Source organism: Arachis hypogaea, chromosome 20 (assembly GCF_003086295.3).
Source record: "Arachis hypogaea cultivar Tifrunner chromosome 20, arahy.Tifrunner.gnm2.J5K5, whole genome shotgun sequence".
Classification (NCBI taxonomy): domain Eukaryota; kingdom Viridiplantae; phylum Streptophyta; class Magnoliopsida; order Fabales; family Fabaceae; genus Arachis; species Arachis hypogaea.
The window spans coordinates 41,420,468-41,424,402 of record NC_092055.1 but is presented as its reverse complement, the minus strand read 5'-3'; the positions used below and the strand labels follow the sequence as shown (position 1 = coordinate 41,424,402).

At 38.8% G+C, this 3,935-nt stretch overlaps 1 non-coding gene across 1 annotated transcript; it reads right to left on the bottom strand.

Annotated features, from left to right (window-relative positions):
• Positions 1 to 2,829: 2,829 nt before the first annotated feature.
• Positions 2,830 to 2,936, bottom strand: LOC112788025 (small nucleolar RNA R71). Its single transcript, XR_003195406.1, has one exon. It is a non-coding gene; the product is annotated as a small nucleolar RNA R71 (small nucleolar RNA).
• Positions 2,937 to 3,935: the final 999 nt, after the last annotated feature.

Below are 3,935 nucleotides of genomic sequence, written 5' to 3'. Positions count from 1 at the left end.
GATGGTCAACTTAGAGCTCTTTGTGGTATTAAGAGTAAGAGGAAGATGACCAGTGGTAAGAATTGTCTTGCAAGGTTCATTATGGTTGGAAGCTTTAAGTTTAAACGCAAAGGTTGGTGTAAAGCTCAATTGAATGGGTCTAGGAAGCTGTTTGGTAGTTGCAGTGAGAATTCAAATTACTTATCACCCGGCTGGAAAAATACAGATCCCGACAAAAATGGGTGTAAAAGCAAGATTTGGGATCCTGGAATCTGCTCTGACATTTGTCACCTCGGGAGCCTAAGAATATGTTTGAAGCTTCTTAAGGGCTTTACATGCCTAGTTTGGGACCCCGGAGGTCACTGGACCTACAAACACTGGTGGGGATTCCTGGATGAATACAAACATAAGCCACCATAACAGGGAGCTCACCAAATGTCCAACTTAAGGACTCTAACTAAAAGTGCTAGGTGGGAGACAACCCACCATGGTATGATCATTCCTTTTTTACTTTTTATTTAGTTTTATTTGTTTGCGAGTTTTATTTTATTTTATTATATTGAACTTGGAGTTTTGCATCACATTCATATTAACACTACATTCTGCATTTTTTTTTCAGATTTAAAAAAAAAAAGCACGCACGCGACGCAGCAGCATCACTGACGCGTCCGCGTCACCAGTGCGTTGGGAAGAAAAGAAAACAAATAGAAAGCCACGCGAGAGCGTGGCTGGAGGCGCGCCTTTAGCCTAAATTGACCCCACGCGACCGCGTCACTCACGCGGCCGCGTGACCTGAAAATCGACGTCAAAAGGGTGCATGGCCGAAAGATGAGCTGGAGTGATGCTGGACTGGCGCTAGACGCACAGACCTTACCACGCAAACGCGTACCCCACGCGACCGTGTCATATCCTAATATTGGCCACTCACGCGATGTCATGACCCACGCGATCGCGTCACCCCAAATTTTGGTAATCAGCAAACTGAACAGAGAGTTGCGCGAACACGAGGCTGCACTCGCGCCAATCGCACAAACCAGGCCACGCGATCGCGTGACCCACGCGTCCGCGTCACTTGACCTTATCGCGCACGACGCGACCGCGTCACTCACGCGTCCGCTTCACATGCGGAGCACAGATTATCCCCATTAGCCAAAATATCTTATCTTTTCTTCCCCAAATCCTTATTTTTGTTTTCCCTTATTATTATTTCTTTCTTTTCTCTTCTTTCCCTTCTCATTCTTCCTATCTTTTATTTTATTTTACTTAATTTATTTGCATATTTCATTCACTGCATCTTACTTTTATGCATATTTTTATTTTCTTTTCTAAATTAATTAATTTTTCTTTCTTTGGTGTTAAGATTTTTTTATTTAACTGTTGCATCTTCTCTTGAATTATTTTGGGTGCTTAGTGACTTATTTTATTCTGGATAGGTAATATTATTTATATCAATGCCAATCTTTTATACCTGTATTACTTTTACATTGACATGAATTTTTATTATCTCTCCTTACCTACACTCTCTTCCCTATTTTTGCAAATTTTTGCACTCATGATTTGCCATGTACTTCTACTGTTTTCTCATTTGCATGTTGTAGCTACCATGTAATTGAGACCTTTATTATTTGGAATTAACACCCATATTTTATTTATGTTCTTATCTTTATTTCTAGGTTACTATTCTTCTTTTTCTCTTCTTTCAGGCTGGCCACTGAAGACGGAAAAAGGGAGAAACTTCTAAAAGGGGAGACAAACAAGTCCATCTGCACAATCCTTGAAGAAAAGCATCAGTTGGAACAACCCGTCCACCTGCACATCTCAGCATGCACCGAGGACAGTGCAATCTTTAAGTGTGGGAATGTCGATACCGACTTCCAGGGGTTAGTGACCTTCTTTTCAACACCAATACTCTTATTTTTTTTTTATTTGTTCATTGTTGCATCTGCATATTTGATTGCATGTTTATTTGATTTTGTGCACTTAGTTACTACTTGGTTAAAGTAATAAATTTCTTTTTAGGACTCTATTTTTGAAAAAAAAAATTTTTACTAATTTAAATTAAAAAAAATTTATGTTGAAACTTGTTTGAAGTTGTATTTGGAACATGATTTTTGAGCTAAAAGAACACACAACCTGTGAGATTTGAGCTTATTTATATGGTTACATTATTTAACCATAAATATTTTATTCTTGTGTGTTTACTTCTCTATAATTGTGATCTTTACTTTGTTTCAGTCTATATGTCCAATATTTAGTATATTTACATGCTTGCATATGATTGAGGCCATTGTTTGATTTTAGCTCACTTATCCCAAATAAGCCTACCCTTTAAATCACCTTTGTCAGCCACTTTGAGCCTTTTAATCCCCATTTGTTCTGTATTTTACCACATCACTAGCCTTAAGCAGAAAAATAATTAGATATCCCAATTGAATCTTTAGTTAGCTTAAGATAGGGATTGTGCAACAATTAAGTGTGGGGAAACTGTGGGAACTTGGGTTAATAAGGGAATATATCATGTTTCTAATTTTGAATATTGAAAATTTTGGGTACCTACTCATGTAAAACAGAAAATTAAAAATTCCATATGCATTGATATGTTATTCTAGTTTTTATGCATCTCTAAAAAAAAGAGAAAAAGAAAAAAGAGAAAAAAATATATAATATAAATAAATAAATAAGGGGACAAATGGAGTGAACCCAGAGGTGTACAAACTCATGCTCTTCCCGTTTGCTCTGAGGGATGGAGCAAAGCTATGGCTAGATTCCCAAACCAAGGAGAGTTTGGATAATTGGGACAAGGTTGTTACTGAGTTTCTTACTAAATTTTTCCCACCAAAAAAGCTGACTAAGCTTAGGGTGGAGGTTCAGACCTTCAGACAGAAGGATGGTGAAACTCTTTATGAAGCTTGGGAGAGATACAAGCTACTGACTAGGCAATGCCCTCCGGACATGTTCTCCAAATGGACCCAACTAGATATCTTTTATGAAGGCTTAGTTGAAATGTCCAAGATGTTCTTAGATAATTCTGTAGGTGGTTCATTGCACAAGAAGAAGACACCTGAGGAGACTATTGAGCTGATTCAATTGGTTGCTAGCAACCAATATTTATACTCATCTAACAGGAATCCTGTGAACTCTGAGACTCCTCAAAAGAATGGTGTTATGGAAGTAGAAGCTCTTAATGCTCTTTTTGCTCAGAATAAGCTTATGTCTCAGCAAATAAGTCTACTTACTCAACAGATGGGTGGCATGCAAGTCTCAGCTATCAACACCCAAAACTCACCTCAAGAGGTCTCTTATGACATGACAGGTAATTTTGCGCAAAATGATAATTATGACTATGCTCAATGCTCTTCTGAATAGGTCAATTACATGAGGAGTGGTCCTAGAAATCCCAACAATGATCCATATTCTAAGACATACAATCAGGGGTGGAGAAATCACCCAAATTTTAGGTGGAGGGAGCAACCTCAGAGAGCTCAGAATTTTAACAATAATTCTCAGGGCAGCTTCCAACAAAACAATCATAATAACCGCCAATTTTAGTCTCAGCAGCAACAACCACCTCAGCAAGCAAACTCTAAATCCCAAGAAGATTCTAATTGGGAGATGATGAGGAGTTTTATGCAGGAAACCAGAGCCTCCATTAGAAACTTAGAGGTGCAAATGGGCCAACTGAGCAAGCAAATACCTGAGAGGTCTACAAGTACATTTCCAGGTGATACAGTGGTGAACCCAAGAGAAGATTGCAAGGTTATTCAATTAAGAAGTGGTAAAACAGCTGGCTCTGAGACAAGGGCCAATAAAGAGCTAGTTGAAAAGAAAGCTCCAGATGAGAAGAAGGAAGAAGTGGAGCACGCCCCTCCAAAGCGTGCAGACAACCCGTTCCCTGACTCTCTTAACACGTATCCTACATTGCCGAAGGCTCCTGAATACAAGTTAAAAATGCCATA